Source organism: Aedes aegypti, chromosome 1, assembly GCF_002204515.2.
Source record: "Aedes aegypti strain LVP_AGWG chromosome 1, AaegL5.0 Primary Assembly, whole genome shotgun sequence".
NCBI lineage: Eukaryota > Metazoa > Arthropoda > Insecta > Diptera > Culicidae > Aedes > Aedes aegypti.
In genome coordinates, this window is record NC_035107.1 from 283,970,720 (window position 1) to 283,997,247 (window position 26,528).

The window sequence follows — 26,528 nt, forward strand, 5'->3', positions numbered from 1 at the left end:
TGGTTTCCTCTAGAAATTGTTCCAGGGGTGAGCTGGTAGGGAATCGACTGTATATGTTATTGAAAAAATGCTTTTCGTCTACACAGTATTTAGTATAGAAATGTCGTTGAGTCGTCCAGAGATATCCTGGAGAAACCCTTCATTGGCTCCTGCAAGAATTTCTCCTGGATTTTTTTTACAGGAATTTCACCGGAGATTCCTCTAGAGATTACTCTAGATTTGTTCGACAGGATCCTCTAGGGATTGCTCCAGGAATCCTTTAAGGAATTTATCCAGGGATTTCTCAATAACTTCTTTAAGACAGGATTTTCTGGAGGAATCTCTAAAAAAAATTCGCGGTGGAAGCCCTTCTTCTTATTCTTTTTGAAGAAATCCCTGGATAAATTCAAGGGTGAATCTCTGTAGGGATTTATGGAGGAATTCCTAGAGGAATCCTCGGAGAATTTTTTGAAGGCCCAGAATGAATCTCTGGAAAAAAAAAATCAAAATGAATCCCTGAAGGGTTACCTGGAAAATGTCATTAGAATAATTCATGTAGTGATTTTCGATGGAGAATTTTTGAATGAAACTATGTAGGAATCTCTATGAGAAATTAGGAAGTTATTTCTAGTAGAATCCATAGATGAATTTTCGGTGGAATCTCCGGAAGAATTCCTTAGGCAATCTCTGGAGAAAATCCCAGGAATAATTCCTAGAAGAATCTTGAGATGACTACCTGGAGATATTCTAGAGAATCTGAAGTAAACATTGAAGAAATTGTCAAAAGCCTTGATGATATCTCTGCAAAAATCCCTACAACGATTTTCCGAGAGGAAACCTTAGAGATGTTTTTGGAAAAGTTTTTGGAGGAATATCAGGAGAAATCGTTTGAAGAGTCTTGGGAAATATCTCTGGAGGAGACCTAGAAGTAATCTCTGTAATAATTCATGGAAAAGTTTCCTGAAGAGTCTGGAGAAAGCGGTATTGATTTTTTCGAGGGACTTACTAATAGGCTTCTTAGGAGCCGACGAAGAGTACACTAAAAAAATTCGTAAGGAAATCTTCGAAAACCTTGTCAGATATTTGATAAGTAATTTTGTCAAAATCTACCAAAGACAGTTGCATATATCAGTCAAAAAAATTCTTCAAATTATTGTGAAAGATTCGAGAAAATTCCGCGAGTGGTTAGAATAGAAACAGTTCAAATATATTTAATTCAACCGATAGCTGATAGGTTCACGAGGATTTTTTTGAGTTTTTCATAGCGAGAACAAATCAAAGCTGTCAAGTATTGAGCCGCAAATATTTTAGAAGTTTCCTATGGAATAATCACTGTTTCTTTCTCAAGTTCACACTGCAACAGCTTTAAGCAGCATCAGAGACGTAGAATCAAAACGACTCTGAAGGCATTTATAGAGGAATTTTTAGAGAAAACCCGAAGGATTTTTTGAATGCTGTAACAAGTACGCTTTCTAATTTAATATTTATCCATGTATTATATTCGTTAAATGTTTTCCATTAAATAGTTATCGCATGTCCATTCGTTTTTATCATTTATTCATACATAAATTCACCGCATTAGATCGTCCCTTCTGTAGAGTTGCAAATGACATACGCTTGCACAAATGAGTTCCCTACAGCAGTTACACGCGCCTAAGAAAAGAACCCAAGCCAGCCCAAATTGTCAACGCGCGCATATTTGCGATGTCTCTCGGCGGACATCGACCTGCCCAAAATCCTTTCAGGATCCAATGACCTTTCCCGTTCGGCTTAGCACACTCCTACCGAACTTGGGGAGAGAATTTGCCTTAACGTGCTAATGCGGCCGTTGGAAAGAGAGGTCGCAATGCCATTGAAGTTTCGGGTCCAGATTCTGAGAATTTTGCACTCGCGAAATTGGACTTCGTCCCATTTCGCGACCTCGAAGCCGAAGGTCACAATTTAGCGGGTATCTGAGGACAATTCCCAGCCTTGATCGTCCACTTCGTTTCGAACTGTGGAAGAGGCAAGAGTGGTTGAAGTTCTGTATCGCGTCGTGGTGTGTTCCATTTGGTAAAGTTTAACTACATGAGAGTTCTTAGTAGGATTACTAATATTAGTTCCCTTTCCAGTAGCGCTAGTTCAACTGCTTAAGACTAGTAGGAGATTTCTAGATTGGTGAATAGTGCGTGTGTTCAAACCAATATTCCGGGTAAGAGGCTACTTTGCTATATTGTGAGTTTGTAGTCTAAAATGTGCGTTGTGACCCTTTTGTGTGATAGGATTCGTGGCAGCAGTGGCCATTGCCGGCACACCACCATCCACCAGAAACCTTACTCTTGACCCCACCGTTCGACTTCGGAGGATTCCCGGGGCACACGTGACCGGAAGAGGGTTGCGCCGCGCCATTCTGCGCGCCCTAGACAGGCAGGCCGCCATTACGTATCGTCAGCGTCAGCAAATTCTACTGTGACATCAATCCAACCGTCAAGAAGGAGGGAGACGAAGAACGCACGTGCCGCGTTTGCGCGTAAGTCCGCGGATCCAGTGAGGACCAACGAAATGGACCGTTGATCGCATCCGCGATCGTGTACAGGCCGGAGCAGATGCCAACACAGCTCCGTGTCCACCGCTAGTCCACCCCCACCATCCGTAAAACCACCCACTCGTAAATCCATGGTAGAGTAAGTACCAAGCATGCATGTTTGTTCGTTGTGTCGTCCATGCGCATGAGACAGTACGGCACATTCGATAGCCCGTAGCCGTCTCAATTGTTAATGATTCATTGAGCACGTTATCGCCAATACCCGAAACCCACACCCGTAGCTACCAAAACCCACACCGAGAAAAAGAGCCCGGGCACGGCAAGCGCCGTAAGAAAGAGAGAGAATGAAGTAGGAGATAACACGCACGCTAGAGTAGGAAAGGGAACAGGAAAGGCCTAGGCAAGCATGTAATAGGAAGATCAAACCGTTTAAATATATTTGTAGCAACTGTAAGCGTTATGTGTTTGAGCGTTATTTGAGCTTTTATAGCAGAAAGCTTTTGTTGGTGATGCAATAAATATAGTCAGTGGTTCCCAATCTAAATTGTTTGATGTAGTCAGTTGAAGAAATTAGTGTCTTGTGAGGGATTTTCATGTAGTTCGTTTCGTTTCGCTTTTCTTGTAGTTTATTGTACTGGGTAAGTCGGCCCGAAATCGACCTTTAACCATTTTCAAATTGGAAACAGTTTGTAATGGAGTGACGTTCATACTGGGCCCGTGATGAGAACACCCCGCTCCAGTGATTAAGGTTTCTTAGAATTCTAGGAATTTGTTTTTGGAGCTTCAGTGGTATTGATGGCCTTTAACCTCTACCGAGAAGTACAACGGCTAATTTAACGCAGCCAGTCAGCTTTCTTCCCAAGTTCTTTAAAATTAACCCCTCTCTTGAAGGGTCTCAGGCCGGGCAAACCTGCAAACTGCTGGGTGGTCTCCTTTTAGGAGTGGCGCTAAAGCCATCCACTTTCGAACGGGAAGCGCGACGGGCTGGCGGGTTACATTTGGCGCCCAACAATACCAGGCATTTTCTGATTTTGGTGTAACTGTATCTGATAATTATCTTTTCGTATTAAGACTTGTTTAATCTTTTCGTATTAAGACTTGTTTAATTTATTTTTCTTCGAGGAACTTTGTCTTATATTGTTCATATAAATAATATTGAGTATTTATTTCTGTTTCGTTTTGTTTATTTCATAAAACGATTGATTTGCACAATTACGTATCATACAAAAAAATCTCGTCCTTATCATTAAGCTTATCTTATATGTGATTTAATTATTTTCTAGTGTTATTTAAATTGTTTTCTTCAATATTAGTTTTGCTAAATGTTATTTATGATTTTATAGCTGTTTAAACAAAAATAGCTTCTCTGGGAACATTACATCAAAACTCAAATATTCTGAATCACGATTTTGCGGTTGAATAGGTGACCTTTTTTTCTTCTGGTTTAAGCAAACATACATAGATCGATCAATATGAATCGTTCCTTACCAAGAGCTGAAGATCTCAACCTTGAAGAGATCGACTACGAGTTGTCGATTCGCAACCAACCAGAAGAAGTTTTCAAACTCGATGTCCAGGGAAAACAAAGACATTTGAGACTTCTGTTCAAATCTGACCAAAAGGAAGGGAGGAACTATAGGTCAAATACCAACATTCAAGACGAAGCGGGTCATATTAGCGCTAGAATTGACAATTTGGAGAAGGCCCTGTCTAAAAAGGTAGAGGCCAAATATGAGTCTAGGGTGATACATTATTATTATCGGGTGAAGAGATGCATTGCAGACACGGAAGAGGGTAAAGAACTGCGAAGAGAACTGAGCCGTAGAATCGAAAAACTTATGCAGTACTACCAGTTCGGACCATCCTTGTCTCCATTCAAAGAACCATCCATTCCTATTATTCAAGAAACAGAGGGGGCAGTAGGTCTATCAGGTCCGGTCAGTCCAAGTCGAACAATGGGGGAACCGGCGTCCGACAGTATGTTAGAAACTGGTCCTAAAGGCAGGTGTGAAATGAGCAACTCCCAAGGGACAATTCCAAAAGTCAATCGGTCAGATTTCAGACTGCAGGAACGGACAGACCAAAACGGAATCAAAGATACCATCGAAGTATCTCGTACGGAATGGGAGGAGCTGAAGCGAATTTTAGCCGATTTGTCAAATAAGGCAAATGCTAATAATGCGGCGAATATGGTGAGTAGACCGCGAATTTCTGAAAATAGACAGACCTTTCCACAGAACAACCCAAGGACACAACAGCGCCAGACAGGACTTCGGTCAACGTGCTATGCTGATGAGCTCGTCGATACGGATTCAGATGAGGAGGAATTTGCCACAGTGCAGCAAAACAGATTGGATCGGAGGGTCGATCGCAACCAGTTCGAGCGTGATAGCTACGAGGATTCGCTGTACGAATATGATAGTGGAAGTACGAGACGGTATCGGCATCGACGAGGAATCAGAGACGGCCGACATAGACGTGAGCAAGGCTATGGGCGAGTAGAGAAGTGGAAGCTGCGATTCTCGGGAGACTCTCGGGGAATATCCGTCGAAAACTTCCTTTATAAAGCATCAAAACTAGCTGAGCGCGAAGGCGTATCCGAGCATACATTGCTAAGGGACATCCACATGCTGTTAGAAGGAGCCGCGTCAGACTGGTTCTTCACCTACGTGGATGACTTGATCACGTGGGAAGACTTCAAGAACGGAATCACCTATCGCTTCGGTAACCCTAACAAGGACCAAGGGATACGGTCGAAGATTCAGGAGCGGAAACAACAGCGAGGAGAGTCGTTTATAGCTTTTGTGTCGGAGATTGAGAAACTAAACCGGATGTTGTCCAAGCCATTGTCTCGAAGACGGAAATTTGAGGTCATATGGGACAACATGCGGCAACATTATAGGTCCAAGATCTCGATCGTTCGCGTAAGAGACTTGCAACATCTAATTGACTTGAATTACCGCATCGATGCGGCCGATCATCAACTACACCAATCGGGGGTAGATCAATTCGTGCGTAGACCAATCAATCAGATTGAAGCCGCAGAATATGTCAGCGAAGACGAGGAGGAGCAGGAAGCGACAGTGAACCACGTTAGGGGACAACACCAGAGAATCAGGCCACCGGCGTCCCGGCCGTTTAGTGGTCCAACGCAACAGGTGCAAGGGAATCGAGAAGCAGAGAATGGTGAACCTGGTTTGGCGAGATTAAGCTGTTGGAACTGCCAAGAGGAAGGACACGGTTGGCGACAATGCACAAAACCGCGGAACATCTTCTGCTACGGATGTGGCAATCTTGGAAGGACGATTCGTTCTTGTGAACGGTGCGTCAGACAAGATGTCGTACCAGAGAGTGGGATACAGGGAAACCTGAGAAGGGGTGCGAGTCAGGGGAATTGAGCATCCCTGCATCACACGTTCTTCCCCAAACATTTGACCCGTTTTTGCATGTTCACCATATAAGCATTAGAATAAGCAAGTGTCCTCACATTAGGGTGAGAATTTTCGATTTTGAGACAGAAGCTTTGTTGGACTCCGGGGCAGGGATTAGCATTTTAAATTCAATGGAATTGATTGAGAGATTTGGGTCTCAATTTATTTCGAAACAGTTTAGAGAGCTGTTGGAAGCGTACCATGTTTCGCATTGGCTAACACCGGCGTACCACCCTCAGGTGAACAACACCGAGCGAGTGAACCGCGTAATCACGACAGCCATTCGCGCCACGCTGAAGAAAGAGCACAAGCACTGGGCGGATGACATTCAGGAGATCGCAAACGCTATCCGAAACGCGATTCACGAATCCACAAAGTACAGTCCCTATTTTATCGTATTTGGTCGGAACATGGTATCTGATGGGAGAGAGTACGGTCGGATAAGGGACAACTATGAGTCTACCGGCGATAATGAAGATTTGACAGTCGAACGACGGAAGAAACTGTTCGAGGACATTAAGACCAACCTGACTACAGCCTACCAGCGACATGCAAAGACCTACAATCTTCGATCCAATGCAAATTGTCCCACCTATGCGGTAGGGGAAAAAGTATTAAAGCAGACCTTTGACCTGTCTGATAATGGGAAGGGTTTTTGCAAGAAACTTGCACCCAAATACGAACTGGCGGTAGTACGGAAAAGGTTGGGAACTAATACCTACGAGTTGGAAGATTTGACGGGGAAGCGATTAGGGGTCTATTTCGCGACCAGTTTGAAGAAGATGCTTCCTCATCTAAGCCAATCGTAGGCGCACGCTTGTAGAGCTATGAAACTCTTTTCGAGTGACCATAAATCGTTAGATGAAAAAACACCTTCGGGTTCAAACATCGTACGGATGATGCTCGATGGACTCGCTCTTGGAACGTTTTCGAACCGACCAGTGCTGAGGGTACCGACATTAAGCCTAAAAATTCTAAACCCTACTTTGTAGAGCTATGAAACTCTTTTCGAGTGACCATAAATCGTTAGATGAAAAAACACCTTCGGGTTCAAACATCGTACGGATGATGCTCGATGGACTCGCTCTTGGAACGTTTTCGAACCGACCAGTGCTGAGGGTACCGACATTAAGCCTAAAAATTCTAAACCCTACTTTGTAGAGCTATGAAACTCTTTTCGAGTGACCATAAATCGTTAGATGAAAAAACACCTTCGGGTTCAAACATCGTACGGATGATGCTCGATGGACTCGCTCTTGGAACGTTTTCGAACCGACCAGTGCTGAGGGTACCGACATTAAGCCTAAAAATTCTAAACCCTACTTTGTAGAGCTATGGAACTCCTTGCGAGTGACCACAAATCTATTCAGATGTAAAAACACCTTCGGGTTCAATTATCATACGGACAATGCTCGACGGACTCGCCTACGGAACGTTTCGAACTGACCAGGGCTGAGGGTACCGACATTGGGCCTAACACATTCCAACGAGTTTGCAAGCTATGAATCGAAAGTGACCACAACGAACAAATCTATCAAAACACCATGAAGGGCAAAGCAATCAAGTCGTTAAATTCCAATTAAGACGCGAAAACCGATTGGGACAAGATTCCAATTTGGAATACATTCGCCTATGCGAACTGTATATATGTACATATTAGTAGATTAGTTTTCCTAGTTCCCTAGCCCTTAATCTAGTATTAGTACTTAGCTTAGATTAGGAAATTAACTTAAATAACTCACGATTATATGCCTTATTCCATTGATTATCTATTTTTTTTGTTCATGTTGAAGACATTAGTTATCTCAAGTTGTTCGATTGCATTCTTTTTCGTCTTACCGGCGATGTAAATAGTGTAAATACCTAAAAGTCGAAATAATTGTTTAGTTTGCGTTCATACAGTAGTAAAATTTAATTAGCTTAGATAAATAATTACCTTATTAAAGTTCGTTGTAGTCATTTCCGTTCATTGTAGATTTGGTCACTTTCTCATTCGTTTCCTTTTCCCACGTCCATCATTCCAATTAGAATTGCTCCTCGCTTACGTTCACCTTTGTCCACCATTTTTTCCTAGTTTCGATGTTCTTTTTCCCGTTGTCCAGTCCTTTTCAGTCACGATCCTCCCGTTTAAAACGTTGAATTCTTCCACTCGTTAGTTCCTAGCTTTTCCATTTTCCGATTCGAACAGTTCCGCAGTTCTCCGTTAGCAGCCGGGGGCAATCGCAAAAGCACCTGTGGAAAAATAAACAAACAAACAAACCAACTTACACCCGATAATTTGGAACAATATTGTGTTCCACTCTCCTTATACTTATTGGAACGTCCCGCAGGACGTTCACCGATGCACTCCAAGCCATTTCAGCACTAATTTTCACGTATTTATCACTAGTTTCCCGTTTTAGCACTGTATCGCCGTGCCACGCGTGCGCGATCCACTTTCACTTTCCGTCTTGTTGATTTTGACAGTTCTTTGTTGTTGACATCGCGTGTATGATAGACCGGTCATGTTTTGAGTGTGAGTGTGTCGAAGTTCGACAGGAGTCGGATTCTGGTACACATTATTGTATGCAAGGTATGAATGATTGGATGGGTTTTATAGTGAGTATGTGTTATTCTTGAAGAGCTTTCGCAGTCGGTTTGACCTGGCGTTTGAAATCTCTTTTAAGGAGCTTTTTCGTTTCGTGTTTCAGTAAGCGCATATCGCGGATGCATTTCCGTGGCTGCAAACTGAAAACGAAACAGTTTATGTTAAGATAAGGAAGTTGGCGTCTCGCGTTTCTCGCTACGTGCTGGGGTAGAGATGGTCAATGGACTTATCGGTTTCGTCCACTAAGGTGGAAATTTTCGTGAATGTCGTCTTCGATTATCGGCAATGTCCTGGTGTATGAAGACAATGTTTCGTTATTTGTGTGCGCTTGCTCAGAGTATTGTCGACAACTCTCGAGTTTAAGCCGTTTATATGTTTGTGTTTTCGAATTTAATGTGAATGAATGAGGTCATCAACAAACTTCCGGTCAATTGAACAGTTTCCCATTTTTCAATACTAAGTCAAGGTTTCTGGGACATCGAGTATTTCTGGCCACCCCTGTTAGTTTTATTCTTCAATAAACAAGCTTTTTGGTTACATTATGTTTAGATTTTCGCTGGAGACCGGAGACTTACGTCGCTGATGGTCAGTGGCAGACAGGTTCTGTGATGGATCCTGATCTGTAAATAGAGATGGAGTTGACCTCGGTCGACGATGATCATATATGACCCCGAAAATCGATAGTAGTGTTTTCTGAGACGACTTGTTTGGCCTACGAAAATTTGATTGGCTATTTTCATCTCCATTCTCAATGCCAATCAAATTTTCGTAATTTTAGTGGGGAATGATGTAACAAGTACGCTTTCTAATTTAATATTTATCCATGTATTATATTCGTTAAATGTTTTCCATTAAATAGTTATCGCATGTCCATTCGTTTTTATCATTTATTCATACATAAATTCACCGCATTAGATCGTCCCTTCTGTAGAGTTGCAAATGACATACGCTTGCACAAATGAGTTCCCTACAGCAGTTACACGCGCCTAAGAAAAGAACCCAAGCCAGCCCAAATTGTCAACGCGCGCATATTTGCGATGTCTCTCGGCGGACATCGACCTGCCCAAAATCCTTTCAGGATCCAATGACCTTTCCCGTTCGGCTTAGCACACTCCTACCGAACTTGGGGAGAGAATTTGCCTTAACGTGCTAATGCGGCCGTTGGAAAGAGAGGTCGCAATGCCATTGAAGTTTCGGGTCCAGATTCTGAGAATTTTGCACTCGCGAAATTGGACTTCGTCCCATTTCGCGACCTCGAAGCCGAAGGTCACAATTTAGCGGGTATCTGAGGACAATTCCCAGCCTTGATCGTCCACTTCGTTTCGAACTGTGGAAGAGGCAAGAGTGGTTGAAGTTCTGTATCGCGTCGTGGTGTGTTCCATTTGGTAAAGTTTAACTACATGAGAGTTCTTAGTAGGATTACTAATATTAGTTCCCTTTCCAGTAGCGCTAGTTCAACTGCTTAAGACTAGTAGGAGATTTCTAGATTGGTGAATAGTGCGTGTGTTCAAACCAATATTCCGGGTAAGAGGCTACTTTGCTATATTGTGAGTTTGTAGTCTAAAATGTGCGTTGTGACCCTTTTGTGTGATAGGATTCGTGGCAGCAGTGGCCATTGCCCGCACACCACCATCCACCAGAAACCTTACTCTTGACCCCACCGTTCGACTTCGGAGGATTCCCGGGGCACACGTGACCGGAAGAGGGTTGCGCCGCGCCATTCTGCGCGCCCTAGACAGGCAGGCCGCCATTACGTATCGTCAGCGTCAGCAAATTCTACTGTGACATCAATCCAACCGTCAAGAAGGAGGGAGACGAAGAACGCACGTGCCGCGTTTGCGCGTAAGTCCGCGGATCCAGTGAGGACCAACGAAATGGACCGTTGATCGCATCCGCGATCGTGTACAGGCCGGAGCAGATGCCAACACAGCTCCGTGTCCACCGCTAGTCCACCCCCACCATCCGTAAAACCACCCACTCGTAAATCCATGGTAGAGTAAGTACCAAGCATGCATGTTTGTTCGTTGTGTCGTCCATGCGCATGAGACAGTACGGCACATTCGATAGCCCGTAGCCGTCTCAATTGTTAATGATTCATTGAGCACGTTATCGCCAATACCCGAAACCCACACCCGTAGCTACCAAAACCCACACCGAGAAAAAGAGCCCGGGCACGGCAAGCGCCGTAAGAAAGAGAGAGAATGAAGTAGGAGATAACACGCACGCTAGAGTAGGAAAGGGAACAGGAAAGGCCTAGGCAAGCATGTAATAGGAAGATCAAACCGTTTAAATATATTTGTAGCAACTGTAAGCGTTATGTGTTTGTTATGTGGGCTTCGTGGCCGTGCGGTTAGCGGCGTCAGTCGCTTAGGCGTATTGTGAGTGCCACGAAGCGTGGGTTCGATTCCCGCTCCAGTCGGTGAAAACTTTTCGTCAAACGAAAAATTCATCACTGGACTACTGGGTGTTCCGTGTTGTCCGTTGCCTAGTGTTTGTGAATGTTCAGTCTGTGCAGCCTTTGGCTGAAGACGGTGTAAATTGTCTTTTTTTTTTTTTTTTGAGCGTTATTTGAGCTTTTATAGCAGAAAGCTTTTGTTGGTGATGCAATAAATATAGTCAGTGGTTCCCAATCTAAATTGTTTGATGTAGTCAGTTGAAGAAATTAGTGTCTTGTGAGGGATTTTCATGTAGTTCGTTTCGTTTCGCTTTTCTTGTAGTTTATTGTACTGGGTAAGTCGGCCCGAAATCGACCTTTAACCATTTTCAAATTGGAAACAGTTTGTAATGGAGTGACGTTCATACTGGGCCCGTGATGAGAACACCCCGCTCCAGTGATTAAGGTTTCTTAGAATTCTAGGAATTTGTTTTTGGAGCTTCAGTGGTATTGATGGCCTTTAACCTCTACCGAGAAGTACAACGGCTAATTTAACGCAGCCAGTCAGCTTTCTTCCCAAGTTCTTTAAAATTAACCCCTCCCTTGAAGGGTCTCAGGCCGGGCAAACCTGCAAACTGCTGGGTGGTCTCCTTTTAGGAGTGGCGCTAAAGCCATCCACTTTCGAACGGGAAGCGCGACGGGCTGGCGGGTTACAATGCCCAGAATAAATCTTTTGAGAAATTTCCAAGGGAATCCCTGAAGGACAACGTGGAAAAAATCATTTAAATAGATCATGTTGTGATTTTCCTAAGAGAATTTTTGAACGAAGCTCTTTAGGAATCTCTATGGGAAATTACGAAATTATTTCTTGTCGAATCCATTCGGTGTAGAATTTTCGGTGAAATCTCCGGAAGAGTTCTTAAAGCGATCACTGGAGAAAATCTCAGGAATAATTCCCAGAGGAAACTTGAGAGCACTACCTGGAGATTTGCTGCAGAAACATCTGAAGTAATCTTCGAAAAAATTGTCGCAATGTAACTCGAGGAGGCTTCTCTCAGAAGCTTGAGGGATCTTCTCTCAGAAGCTTGAGGGATCTTCTCTCAGAAGCTTGAGGGATCATCTCTCAGAAGCTTGAGGGAGCTTCTCTCAGAAGCTTGAGGAACGTTCTCTCAGAAGCTTGAGAAACGTTCTCACAGAAGCTTGAGGAAGCTTCTCTCAGAAACTTGAGGAAGCTTCTCTCAGAAGCTTGAAGAAGCTTCTCTAAGTAGCTTGAAAAACTTCTCTCAGAAGCTTGAGGAAACTTCTCTCAGAAGCTCGAGGAAGTTTCTCCCAGTAGCTTGAGGAATCTTCTCTCAGAAGCTTCAGGAACCGTCTTTTAGAAAAGGTTGAGGAAACTTCTCTCAGAAACTTGAGGAACCTTCTCTTAGAAGCTCGAGGAAGCTTCTCTCATAAGCTTAAGGAAGCTTCTCTCAGAAGCTTGAGGATACTTCTCTCAGAAGCTTGAGGCAGCTTCTCTCAGAAGCTCGAGGAAGCTTCTCTCAGAAGCTTGAGGAATCTTCTCACAGAAGCTTGAGAAAGGTTCTCTCTGAACCTTAAGGAAGCTTCTCTCTGATCCTTAAGGAAGCTTCTCTCTGAACCTTAAGGAAGCTTCTCTCAGAAGCTTGAGGAAGCTTCTCTCAGAAGCTTGAGGAAGCTTCTCTCAGAAGCTTGAAGAAGCTTCTCTAAGAAGCTTGAAGAAGCTTCTCTCTGCAGCTTGAGGAACCTTCTGACAGAAGCTTGAGGAAGCTTCTCGCAGAAGCTTCTCTCAGAAGCTTGAAGAAGCTTCTCTAAGAAGCTTGAGGAAGCTTCTCTCTGCAGCTTGAGGAACCTTCTGACAGAAGCTTCCGAAAGCCTATCTCAGAAGCTTGAGGAAGCTTCTCTCAGAAACTTGAGGGAGCTTCTCTCAGAAGCTTGAAGGAACCTTCTTTCAGAAGCTTGAGGAAACTTCTCTCAGAAGCTTGAGGCAGCTTCTCTCAGAATCTCGAGGAAGCTTCTCTCAGAAGCTTGAGGAAGCTTCTCTCAGAAACTTGAGGGAGCTTCTCTCAGAAGCTTGAAGAAGCTTCTCTAAGTAGCTTGAAAAACTTCTCTCAGAAGCTTGAGGAACCTTCTTTTAGAAGCTCAAGGAAGCTTCTCTCATAAGCTCTCAGAAGCTTCTCTCAGAAGCTTGAGGAATCATCTCTCAGAAGCTTGAGAAAGCTTCTCTCTGAACCTTAAGGAAGCTTCTCTCAGTAGCTTGAGGAATCTTCTCTCAGAAGCTTCAGGAACCGTCTTTTAGAAAAGGTTGAGGAAACTTCTCTCAGAAACCTAAGGAACCTTCTCTTAGAAGCTCGAGGAAACTTCTCTCATAGGCTTAAGGAAGCTTCTCTCAGAAGCTTCAGGAACCTTCTTTCAGAAGCTTGAGGATACTTCTCTCAGAAGCTTGAGGCAGCTTCTCTCAGAAGCTCGAGGAAGCTTCTCTCAGAAGCTTGAGGAATCTTCTCACAGAAGCTTGAGAAAGGTTCTCTCTGAACCTTAAGGAAGCTTCTCTCTGAACCTTAAGGAAGCTTCTCTCTGATCCTTAAGGAAGCTTCTCTCAGAAGCTTGAGGAAGCTTCTCTCAGAAGCTTGAGGAAGCTTCTCGCAGGAGCTTGAGGAAGCTTCTCTCAGAAGCTTGAGGAAGCTTTTCTCAGAAGCTTGAGGAACCTTCTCTCTGAAGCTTGAGGAAGCTTCTCGCAGAAGCTTCTCTAAGAAGCTTGAGGAAGCTTCTCTCTGCAGCTTGAGGAACCTTCTGACAGAAGCTTCCGAAAGCCTATCTCAGAAGCTTGAGGAAGCTTCTCTCAGAAACTTGAGGGAGCTTCTCTCAGAAGCTTGAAGAAGCTTCTCTAGGTAGCTTGAAAAACTTCTCTCAGAAGCTTGAGGAAGCTTGTTTCAGAAGCTTGAAGAATCTTCTGTCAGAAGCTTCAGGAACCATCTTGCAGAAGCTTGAGAAAGCTTCTCTCAGAAGCTTGAGGAACCTTCTCTTAGAAGCTCGAGGAAGCTTCTCTCAGAAGCTCGAGGAAGCTTCTCTCAGAAGCTTGAGGAATCTTCTCTCAGAAACTTGAGAAAGCTTCTCTCTGAACCTTAAGGAAGCTTCTCTCTGATCCTTAAGGAAGCTTCTTCCTGAACCTTAAGGAAGCTTCTCTCATAAGCTCGAGGAAGCTTCTCTCAGAAGCTTGAGGCAGCTTCTCTCAGAAGCTCGAGGAAGCTTCTCTCAGAAGCTTGAGGAATCTTCTCTCAGAAGCTTGAGAAAGCTTCTCTCTGAACCTTAAGGAAGCTTCTCTCTGATCCTTAAGGAAGCTTCTCTCTGAACCTTAAGGAAGCTTCTCTCAGAAGTTTGAAGAAGCTTCTCTCAGGAGCTTGAGGAAACTTGTCTCAGAAGCTTTTTCAAAAGCTTGAGGAAGCTTTTCTCAGAAGCTTGAGGAACCTTCTCTCTGAAGCTTGAGGAAGCTTCTCGCAGAACCTTCTCACAGAAGCTTGAGGAAGCTTCTCTAAGAAGCTTGAGGAAGCTTCTCTAAGAAGCTTGAGGAAGCTTCTCTCTGAAGCTTGAGGAAGCTTCTGTCAGAAGCTTGAGAAAGCCTATCTCAGAAGCTTGAGGAAGCTTCTCTCAGAAAGACTTCAACGTTATAATGAAAGCTTCTCTCAGAAAGACTTCAACGTTATAATAAAATCTTCAATAATCCCCATTCATGCCTACAGCATGATGAAATATGTAGATTTCCCTTTAAGTTCATTGGTTCCATTAAAATACAGCCCAAACATAGTACAATTACTTTTGACCGAACAAATGCATGACGGCTCACAGTGCAACACAATCACAATCAAAGGAAAGGTTTTCTACATCGAACATCACGCACATATTGATGCGCTCAAGTTTTTTTTCTCTCAGTCCGGACGAATGAAAAACTTTGTTTACGTTCTCAGTTATATGCACTTGTTGGGGGAATTTGTTAAAGTTTCGAGAATTTTAGAAGTTTTACGACGTGTAATTGAAATTACATTCTTCAGTGAAGATGTACAAAGGTTTTTCATAGTGTAAATAAATGCCCGGTGAATTAAGTAACACAGAGCGGTGGAAAACAATATTAATCGTAATGTGACGTAGCTCAGTGATTAGAGACATTTCGTTCGGAATGTCTTCGTCCGTACAATTTCGGTGAAAAAGCGCAAAGTGAACAATTGAAGTGAAGTTATTTATCGAAATATAGTAGTTTTATGGCACTTTTTGTGTACAAGTGGATGAACCATAACTGCTATCACAAAATTACACTTGGCAGATGAATCTATACTGTAGGTAAGGTCGAATATCCGCCGCAGTGAAACGATTTAATTTGGTACGACGAATAATAGTGCTTGTGACGAAGTAGATCAAAACCCTCTAACGAGAAAATTGTTCTAAAAATTACAGGGAAAAGCAAAAGCAAATCCGTTGAGAAATGACTGAGTTATAAGGGGTTGTCCTTGGATGATAAGCTAGCTATTCAGGCGTAATCGGAACCTTACAAATGCATGATGATTTGTAGTTGTTGTTAGATGAGGGGGACTACAAATTTAAGGGACGAATGACGTTCTGGTTTAACGATAGTCATTTGTCTCTTAAATTTGTTGTAGATTTATAAGATTAATCTCAAATCCTGTTGGTTTAAATCTATATACTATCTTAACCAGATATGCTGCTTTCGACTTCCAACCGTATGTAGAATATTTTTAACTCGTTTCGCATCGTTATCACCATTCGAGTTGCGTCCTCCATTTTCGCAGCACGAGACATTCTCCGGAGTGACGCAAGTAAACAGACCACATTTAGAGACAATTATGTTTGCGTTCGTACTGTTTGTTGTTTCGCCCCTCTCTCACTTACCTTGCTTTTCCGCGCGCTTCCCGTTCTGTCACACAACCGTCAAGTGAATGTTCTTGACCTATTCGTCCACCGCAGAAGCTTCACTGACCGCACAAACACTTGGCCGTTGTCTATTCACTTGTTCACACCTCACTGACCGCAACCCCGGATTGTCTCACTTGTCAATCGATTAAGGCCCTTCGCACTTTTTCTTCAACACAGACTCAATCAGGAGGCCGTCGGCTTTTGACACTTTTCGTTGCTTGGATACTTCACTCACTTGGCGCACGCCTTCTTCGGTTACCGATGGAGCGAGAGAGCGTCCAGCGCTTTATCGGAACTTTCGGATATCTTAATCAATTATGTGTTGTCTTTCACAACTTCTTCCATTCGAGAGCTTTGTTTATCAACATCTCCGACGTTTCTCCAGAGAAAATCAATCAATATCGATAGCTGTCGTAATTCAATAAGTTCTACCGTTGTTGTACCGGTTATTAATAAGATTAATCACGTTTTTCACGCCGGCGTCCGATGCTGGTCTCTTGTTTGCGCCCTTCGCCCGCTCGGTTCATATTTTTCCCGACAACAGCAACAACAACAACTTCGTAGACGTTGGAGGCGATGTACGCTCCATCACTTTTCTCCCGTTTAACTATGCCGCCTACTTCTATCGAAGCGAACAAGCGTCACTCATCTCCTCAGTAGTTTCGCCGTCGACCGCTCTACAACGGTCCCAGCAACCGTTGACATGATCCGCCCATAGCATGCTTCGACGCGAAGAATACAGCGGCCACTACGGAAGCGGCACGAATTTGGCACATTTTTCGGAATCGTCGAGACTTCTATTTTTTTTCGGGACTTGTCCCCCCTCTACCACTTCTCTTCTGGGTTAAAATTCCTTCAACCCACTCAATAGGACGGTAATCGTTATGAATGTTTGTGTACTGCTTTGTTGATGCTTCTTCCGCGGCTTCGGGTTGCGTCAGAGCACCAGAAACTTCACACAACTCGATAGTGGGTAAGGTTTGGGTTCGCTGAGTTCACAACCGCTCGAGATATCTGCTTCTAGCAGGTTTCACACGTTTCACAAAGAGATTTAAAATTTTTGCGAATAGAAAATACTTCCTTTGTTCTATATTATACAATTACACTATAGAAAGAGAGCTACCGAGTAACAACTATTTAACAATTTCTTCTTTTTCCTCGCATACAGTGACTACCACAGAAATATGTTTACGTGAAAGTGTACGACGTGTAGAGATTCTTTTCTTCTATTGACTCTTACCTAGCTAAGCTTAATTACAATGTTGAGTTGAGAGGAAAGATTAAAACGGAGTAAAATGTAGAGCACAACCTTCAGAGAGATTTTCCTTTCAACTACAGACTACACAGTTTCCCGGCTACTTTGATTGATCCGTTCCGGAGCGACAATCTTCTTCTTCCTATTCGTTTGTTTTTTTGGCACACCTCACTTTTCGGTATCCACCTTGAGGAATGTTTTCATCACAACGCGCTCGCTAATCACACACTTTCCCGCCGATTTGCGATCACACAAATCACGTATCACTCGCACCAGGAGATGGGAATTATTTTTAATTATTTAAAATTTAAACATTTATAGTTCCGCCCGCGGCTCTTCTGGTTTCGGCTTTTCGTTTTCTCGCGCTCTCAGATTGTCGATCGGTGTACTATTATCTCGGTTGCTCGACGTCCTGCGTTCTGCCAACCCAACATCCGACGGACAGGAGTTCTTTCGTTCGTTTAGTCGTTCGTTTTTCTTATTTTTTCTTTTTGTTTTACATTTTTTCGTCCCGTTTCGTTTCGTTTCGGCGGATATTTTGCCTACATGGTGACTTGCCGGTGAGTTATTTGGTTTTGAGTGCGATTTTTTGAGCCATTTCTAATGGCTTTGGCGACGATGGTGACGACGACAACGAATAGCGATGAAATTCGAGATTCAGCTTGTTTTGCAGTCGACAACAATTTGTGCTGCGGTTGATTTTATCTGAAAAATTGGTGAGAAACAAAAGAGAAATCTGTCAGATTCGATTATTTGGTGCGTTGCGTGGAAATAGCTGAGTTTTATTGTCGTTGAGGGAGAAAAGTAAGACAAATTTAGCAAATATACTAACTGAATATACAAAACCTTCAACCAGAGAATATTAAAGAATAAGTTCCATGTGTGGAATAAACATTGTTATGGATCTTGTCTTCTAGCCTTGTTATGATGGATGACAATCAAAAACCTATTAGAATTATGTAGCACTGAATCGCACATCAAACGATCTAGAAAGCATGGAACAACTTTGACGCCTCACTCCTATGGATCAATGCACGAGTTCACTATTTTGACGTTTGAGCGGTGTCAAATTCACTCGTTACCATGGTCACATAAATAACACGGCACCGCCCAAACGCCAAATAGTGAACTCGTGCATTGGTCCATGGACCGATGCACGAGTTCACTAATTTGACGTTTGAGCGGTGCCGAAATCACTGGTTTCCATGGTCACATAAATATCACGGCACCGCTAAAACGTCAAATAGTGAACCCGTGCATAGGTCCATAGTAACGTCAGAGTGGAATGTCAAGTTCTTCATGGGGCTCCCGTTTGCCCACTCTGATTCTGAACTCTACAAACCCAGCAAACTGCAACTACGTATTGTTTCGTAACAATCATAAACCAAAAACAAATTATATAAACTGTATCACTGATATAGGGGCAGCAATTTGTATAAAATCTTTTATACAGTTCATAGTTTTCGAATAACTTTTCTTTTTTTTTAAATATGCGTCGATATTGATCATTAAAAGTTCATCTGAGTTTTAAGATATTCATATGTATGTTCGTTTGAAGACCAACATTCCCTACATATTTTTTGTCCACCATTTTGTTTTAGTCAATCTATATAAATAAAAATGGAGTGGTGTTTGTATGTCACGAAATGGCTTAAGAACGGATCAACGGATTGACGTAAGTTTTTCACTGTTGCACTCGACAAGTGATGCGACGTGTTCGTGCGAGGAAAAACTTCGGAAAAGTCTCCGCAATAATCGGAAAATCGAGGGAAGACTAATGTGTCATTTTGTATGGGAAATTACATAACGTTTTACAACAGCCTACTTGATGTCAAGACGAAATTTGCCGGGACCACTAGTTAATCATAAAAATGAAATATGGGCTGTACAACCACATGTAACAAGGAGATTCTCCAAATTACAATAAGTGCTTTTGAAGTTTTTAAGGTCCTAATACGGCCAGAGTGGTAATACATATGTAAATTTTTGTCTCACAAAAAAACGGTTGCACCACACCCCTTTATCTCTTTACGACAGACTCTCATCAAAGTATTATATCGAAAAGCGAAAAACCAAACATGATAAAAAATCCTTAGCCTGAAATATCCACATGGGTAAATGTAAGAAGTAATATCGGTTGCAATAATCATGATTTTCACAAATTTCGTAATTTTAACAGATTTTTATTGATTTTAATTATTTGTTATTTTGTTTCATTTCGCGGACCATCAGTGATATTTCTAAATTTCAATCATCTTCACGAAAAAAAAATCATTCATTTTGTAATCCATTCAAATATCCTTCAAGTACTATATCAAAAAAAAAACACACAAAGAATATCCTTTGTGATTCTTCCATGAACTTATCAGGCATTCAACCATGTGCTTTGAAGAGATTTCCCTAAGAATCCCTAAGGGAACTTTTTCATGATTTTTTTTTTCGTACTTTTCAGTATTTTTTCAAAGAACTTCTTCACCAGTTTTCACTGAGTTCGTCCTGGGATTCTCACGGAAAATCATTCCCAGCTCTCACCAGAAAATTTCTCGAAGGATGTTTAACGAATTGCTTGAAAAATCTCTTGAAGGTTCCCGCCAGAGAAGGCATTCGAAATTCTTTTAATCTTTTCACCTGGAAGGTCCTCCACGTACTTATTACACATAAATTTAGATTGTTTGTTCAAAGTATTCTCTTGTTTTCATTAATAATTTGTTAAGGATTTTCTGGAATTACTGAGGATCTCTCTAAAATATAGTACAAAAAATGCTAGGAGTCTTACCAAAAATGTCTTCAAGATCACCTGGCTAAGATTCATTCCACGAATTCTTCAAAGAGTTCGTCAACAGTTTGTCCAATTTTGCTTTTGAAATTCTTCCTAAAGTTTCTCTAAAGGCTTGTGTGAAAAAATCGCAGCAAAATTATCCAAACTACCAGCAAAAAAAAGAATGACTCTTCCATACTGTAAGGATTCCTCGTAATATTCTACTAAAATTTCATGAGCAATTAAAAAGAATTCAATTGAGAAAATGTTATTCATGATTTCTCAGAGAAGTTCTCCGCAGAACCATCTGTATTTTTCACAGATAATTATTTTTTAGATTTTATCATCTTGCAAGCAGATCAAAATCTCGTCTTCCTTCAGAACATTCTCGAATTTTTGTTTTTCAAAATGCCTCACTAAAAAATGTTTACAGAAGTTTCTAGCTAAAAACGTTCAAGAATACTTCCAAAAACTCTTCGGTGGAAATACTGAAAGATTTCCTGAGTTATTTACTAAGGACTTCTTATATTATTATTACCCTAAGATTCTTCCGAAAAATTTATCGGTGATTCATCTAAGTATTTTCCAGAGACTTTTTTTAACCGCAAAAACTATTCTGTTGGGAATTTTTTGAAGAAATTTTTCATCAGATTTACTAAGATTTTGCAATTCATTCCTGGTTTTAAAAACAACTTCATTTTTTTGACCTTCATACATAACAAAAAAAAAATACAATTCAAACATATATCTGCTCTTCATTTTCTGGTTCAATAATTACTCCAGGAAAATCTCAATATTATCTCACAGAAAATCTTAAGTGTTACTTGTAGGATTTACTACAAAAAATCTTGTTCTTTTTTCTTCGTGTTTTATAATAGAAAATGATTATTACCACCAATTATTTGTATGGATGGTATTTTTACTGAAAGTATTTGTAACTAAATTTTAGATAATATTTTGTTTGAACTCCGAAGCATCATGCTACTATGGTGAACATATTGATATAGAGATAGAACCCATTATTTTTTTCTAACCTTAGAAATTCCAAGCAAACTTTTTTGAAGGATCTATTATCGATTATTTTGTAGTGCTGTAGAAGTTTAACGCGAAAAAATGCCGATATTTTTTAAGCACGTTACCGCAGATGTATTGTGGTAAAATTCGCGATGTAAGACTTTGATGGATTTAATTATTAGGAGAAGCTTACATTACTTCGAACATTTGTTGAGGAATTCTTGATGGATTTTTAAGAATCAGGAACCCTACGTATAAGAATGCTGCAATTTTCAAAACTCTTATAATTAATATTTTTTAAGATTCATTAAAATGTTGCTTTTGGAGCATGGAAAAATTTTTGTACGAAATTTCTCAAAGTGTCATGCGAAGGAAGGAGAAGCAATAAAATGTTGAAGCAGGTAGAACAATAGGTGAGCAACGGTACAATAAAAGATAATACATAATCTTTTCTCTAGAGGTAAATTACAGGATAATTAAAACCTCGAACATGAATTTACAAACAAAACAAATTATCCTATACTTCCTTGACTTCTGGTGTTGGTTTCGACAATTCTGCCAGAAAGCTACTCTCGTAGCGTACAAAAATTCAAACCAATAGTATGAATTCTACCAATAACTGGTAAAATTATTTCTAAAGAAGTGTTTTAAGGAAGACCAATACAAATTTCTTTAAGAATAAATTAAAAATCTTTTCCGCCTTCCCAGTTATTATGCTACATGTTTCTTGACAGATTCCTTTAACGCTATTCAATTTTGGTAGCAAAATTTGTGGGTTTCAACAAACTTACTCTGAAGATTCGAAGCCAGGTGACATTTCAAAAACCATATTCTTTCTAATTCTTGAATAATCCTGGGATTTAAAATTTCTATAAAAAAACGCAATTTGTGAAGTATTTTGGAATTATTTTTTAAGGACTTTTGTAAAACTTTGCGGAAGAAAAATAGTAAATGCCTTCGAAATAAATCATCCGATATCTGCCGGGTCTTTTGGATTGTAGACACCGAACGATAAAGACGTTTCTCGTGCAAACTCCGAAAGTCTAATTCACCACACCTTGAAAGTGGAGTAGTCTTTCAGCGGTTAAACTCACTTTAGTGGTTTATTAGTTGAAGATGTACAACCCGTACATATTAGTGCGATGTGATTATTGCAAAGGATCTAGCTACGTTCAAGGCAGCACACGCACTGGAAGCTTCCCGTAACACGACACGAGAAGTCAATACCGAAGAACCTTCTCTAAATCGTGAAACAACGAACAAACTCGGATACGAGACTCCGAGAACCAAGAAGGTCAATCGCCAGTTATCGTCATATCATCCCAAGCATCAGACAGAATCATCATTGGAGGAGCAACGGAATGGCAGTCAACAGGACAGAGGATCGAAACCGTTCAACGGCTGTGGTGGGCACCACTTGCGAAGTAATTGTCGCTTCGTGTCGTTCAACGAGGCCGCCGTCTCGAAGCTTTTCACCGATCAAATCAAATAGTCAGAGGATCCAGCTTACGAAATCGATGTTGTGCAAACACTAGGCCAGCTCTGTTACTCTACAGCCATTGGGAAGAAGCTACTCGACGTCAGTAACGAAGATCAACATCGGCAAATGCAGTTTGACACTTAAAAATAATGATAATTACACGTCATGTAAACTTCATTTATGCGATGTAAACATGACGTCATGTAAATTAAAGTATGATATCATGTAAAAATGTGTTATATGTCATGTTATCACTCACAATCCTGCTGGATTACACGACATATAATTGAAGTTTACATGACATATCATGTAAATATCCATGATATTCCACGCTCCAATTATGTGCATTATATGTCTCAGAAATTTACACGTTTCGTTCGAACTGTTAGGAGCTCCTTGTGGCATCATTTCCGAAACGAGGTTGAGACTAGCTTTACGCTTTACGTGATCGGTATGCAGCGGAGTTTGAGACGAAAATATCAGCAGGATTCAACTCGGAATGGGCTTCGCCAACTCACATCGTGGTGTTCGTATAACTGGCAACTATAAACCAACCGTTAATTCACGGATAATCATCGACGAGCTCCCAATTCTGAAGGCCGAAGCAATGAGCCATTTTACGAAGCTGGTCAAATGACAGGAGACCTGGGATTTTTCAATCATCGTCGTCAGTTTTCGCGATGATGATGGTTGATGACTGTGCGCATTTCTAGCGTAGCTTTTCATACAGGCGAAAACAGAAATGGAGCCAAATTATTAAAATATTTCTGATCACAAAAGTGCCTTTTTATGTGAAATATGGGTAACAAAGAGGTAGCTGATAAAATAAATTGGTGTGATGTTGCAGTAACGAACATTTTTGGATCTCTGTTTTGTCATTTTCTCCATGTCCCCGTTTGTTAAGATGAGGCGTTGTTAAAAATTACGCTGTATTTAATCCCAGGTCTCCTGTAAATTGACGCGGTTGCGGCGATCAGCTGTTCCGAAACGTCTCGTAAAATGGCTTATTTTCAACAAACTGAAGAGAGCTTCTTTCTTTTGCCATCTGGATCTCATCGATGCCTACACGCATCTTCCAATTTATGACGAGTTCTGTCATGTGTTCCAGGGACGAAAAAAATCATGCTCACTATACTCAATTCACTGACATTTATGCCACCATCAAAGTAACCGCACCACCACCAATATGATTGCACCAATGAAGATGGCACAAAAGTAGATGAAAAAACAAATAACGATGCCCGTACGTCGCTGGTGTTTTTGATTATCAGAAGCAGAACCCGAGCAGGTAAAAAAAGCTCAGCAATAGCTAATTTTGATATGAACATCTAAAAGTGATATTAACTTGATAGATATAAGAGATAAAAGATCTGAAAATGATATCTAAAATTAACTCCTAGAATATCATTAGCATATCATATTTAGCTTTTGTAAGATCTAACCAATAACAGCGAGCTATTCATTTGATCTGTAAACATCAAATTTTGATATGGCTTAGAAGTTCCAAGAATAAAATTTAGATATTATCTTCAGATCTTTTATCTCTTATGTCAATCAAATCAATATCTCGATTTGATGGTCAGAACTTCGCTTCTGCTCGGGAAGAGTGTCAGTTTTAGAAAATTGATTATCATTGAGGTTCATACTAATTAAAAAAAATGCTGCTTTACGGATAATGAACGATCCGATGCACGGAATCGATGATGTTGACGCGTCTTTACTGTGCTTTGTGCAAAAATTACAACTTCCCGAAGCGGAATGTAAAAAAGTCAAGCTGTCCAGAATGAATATCATTTTTTGCTTCCGATGATCATAAAGCGGTTGAGTATCAGCAGGGTAAAAGGAAACTGACAATCTTGCGGCAAGCGCTTTGCCAATCTTTGTTGTGTTGTCAAGGCGAGGATAAAAACAAATAAAAATCAACGAAGATTCTACCCAGCAAGTATCAATGTAGGCGAGGGTAGATTGAGTATTTTCGTCCCTGATGTGTTCACTCTGAATACGGTAACTCACGGACTAATTCACCAACACGAGCTATGTATGATGCGCCAAATATTCCGGCTATCTGGCAGCGACGCACGGAGACTGTGCCATAGAGCTTGAACAACGTCGTCAACTTCTACGACGACATTATCGTCGCTGCAGCCAACTTCTGATATCCCTAACAGCAGTAAGGTGACGGACATGAAACGTGGACGAATTCCCGATCCTAAACGTTTCGGGATGGTTCCTCTACCGGAATCACTCACAGAAACACAATAATGCGTAGATTTTTAATGACAATCAAGCTGTAGACCCATCGACCATAGTGTGGCGAATAGAGTTGTTATAGATTGAAATATAAAAAAAATAAGGTAAATTGTTTTCGATTCTACTTGTATTATGCTAAGCGTGTACAAAAGATGTCAAACAACGAGCGAAAATGAACGAAAAGCAGATTAGGCAAAACGGGCGAAACGAGAACTGTGCGGGAAAGAAGCCAGTTTTGAAAACAACTCAATCCAGTTTGGTGACAACTTTTGTAGCGAACGGACGGTGTTTGCTATAGTGTGTTTATTTGTTGGTTCGGCTCAAGTTTGGCCGATCAGTTAGGTTTCGGTTACTACACATAGGAGAGGTTAAAAAGGCTATTAGCGAGCTGAAGAACTGTTAGGCTGCTGGGAAGGACGAGATCCCGGTCGAGCTTCTCAAGCACGGAAGTGAGCAGCTTTATCAGTCGATCCACCGAGTACTTCTGAAGGGATGGGAGGACGAAATTATGGCTGATTGGATGGCCTCGTATGCCCAATCTACAAGATAGGACACAGACTGGAGTGTGTCAATTACAGAGGAATTACCCTGCTGAATTCGGCGTACACAATACTGTCACGCATACTGTTTAACAGACCGAGATCGCTCGAGGAGTCCTTCGTCGGCCAATACCTAGCTGGTTTTCATATAGGCCGCTCGACAACAGATCAGTTGTTTGCCTTGCGAATGAGATGCATTCCAGAAGTATAACTGCAGACTCACCATCTGTTTATTGATCTCAAGGCGGCGTACGATTCAATGAAAAGAAATTAGCTGTGGCAGATAATTTCTGAACATAGTTTTCCGGCGAAACTAATATTGCCGATACATGCAACGCTGGACGGTTCGAAATCAAGTGTTCGGATTGCACCAAAACGTCTCTTCAACATTTAAACATGTTAGATGAACAGTGTTGGAAGGCTCAGATAGTGATTATTTCGATAACGTGAACAGTTTCAGTATGTATGGTTATTTTTTTCTAGAGCATTTGACTAAGGCTTCTAAACCATTCGATTCAATGCGACCCCTATCAAAACACAACTTTACCCATCGTTACGACAGATGATCTTCCCAGAAGATAACGTCCAATAGAAACCGAAATCCTCATCATTACGTCCATCATCAACGGTGCGTCGTTGATTTGGGCTATTCTAGCCATTCGGACGCACGAGAAGGCCATAAATGGTCCTCCTCGATTACAGTCCGATAATGGAGTCATTATCCGGTTCTCCCCGGCCTCTCCCCGTTTCCGCCTTCCACAATTCACTAGGAATGGACCAATCCGTACACAACCAGAGCCTCAGCTGTGCTTCCGTTGTCTAATCCTTTTCTGGCACGGAAAGCACTGGTCCACATGGTCCCACCCCTTCCAGAAAAAGCATCAGACGACGACGACATGACTCCGTCGACCGATGTCCGAAATGACGACGACGACGACGGACGGGACGCAAATAAATCATAAAATAGGATTATACACATCAGCGATAAATTATTGACGGGCACCGGAGTCCTAGAGCGCTCTGTGTGTCCGATTGAATCCTATGATGGGAGGGGGGGGTGGTCGTCCATTGGGTGGAGATGTTTTCCGAGGAAAGGGGGAGTGGCGCAACATAATACCTATCATTATCTCTCTATTGTACCTAAGTGGTTGGACAGGATTTCAGCACTGGGCTCGGTATCTCTCCACAGAAGCTTCGGACAAATAACAACGACGACGGTTGACGTAAGGGGCTGGCGGAGGTGGGGTATCATGATTTCTCTTCTGTGTGGGTGGGAAGGCACTTTGATACAAACGCTTTTCATTAGTCTGTTTGTGGTTTCTTGTAGGCTTCAGGGTCTGATGAAGAAATTCGGTAGCTTTCGTTGGCTATCGATTCTTGCTCAGGAACAAATGGTTGG

General features: G+C 41.6%; 1 protein-coding gene across 1 annotated transcript in view; it reads right to left on the reverse strand.

The window, feature by feature from the left end:
• LOC5566210 (serine-rich adhesin for platelets) overlaps nucleotides 1–26,528 on the reverse strand; it is a 784,828-nt gene that overhangs the window by 714,442 nt on the left and 43,858 nt on the right. The window contains exon 2 of the mRNA XM_021838003.1: nucleotides 15,810–17,793. The gene's annotated coding sequence lies outside the window, so the exon portion shown is untranslated. The remainder of the gene's footprint in view (nucleotides 1–15,809; nucleotides 17,794–26,528) is intronic.